The following is a 734-nucleotide window of genomic DNA, read 5'->3' on the forward strand; positions in this document are numbered from 1 at the left end:
TGGTCACTCTCCTAACTAAATATATCCCTAATACCACCAGTATATACTAGAGTGATAATGAAATCTGCTTTCCCGGGTCTCTCGGGCCACCATTAATTACTTGTGACGAAGTGCCAAGTATCTGGTACTACACTTTACCATTCATTAACTGTTACCTCACAAAAGCCAGAAACCTGAACCCTCAATCACAGGTACTAAACGACTGAATACTCTAAAGGCAACAGTGATCCCTTAACAACTTACCAGTATTGCAGAAAATCAGACTATGTTCATCAAAACAGGTGTGAGGTAATCTTGTAAGTAATTAAATTTAATCAAATAAAGCCACATCACTCCATCAACAAATTTAAAAGTCTAAGTATTTCCCTGACTTCAGAAGTCTAAGTACTTCCCTGGTTCTAAGTCACTTCAAGTTAATTGAAGGAAAACAGATCAATCACCACTCTATGTTTCTACCTAACATCAACATAATCAAATGCAAATATACTGGTTAGAAATGAAAACACTTATAAAAATTTTATATACAAAAATTTATTATTAAATTCAAAATTTATAAGTGAAATTCACAATATCAGGGAAAATTACTGTTACTTGAAAACAAAGTAAAGTTCAATTAATTCTTGAATCAATTAAGTAAAATTAAATCAAAATTAATTTATCACAAATTCAAGGAAATTAATTCAATCAAAATTCAAAGTGTTAGGCAATAATTGAAAATGGAAATTAATTCACAA

Source organism: Macrobrachium nipponense, chromosome 27, assembly GCF_015104395.2.
Source record: "Macrobrachium nipponense isolate FS-2020 chromosome 27, ASM1510439v2, whole genome shotgun sequence".
NCBI lineage: Eukaryota > Metazoa > Arthropoda > Malacostraca > Decapoda > Palaemonidae > Macrobrachium > Macrobrachium nipponense.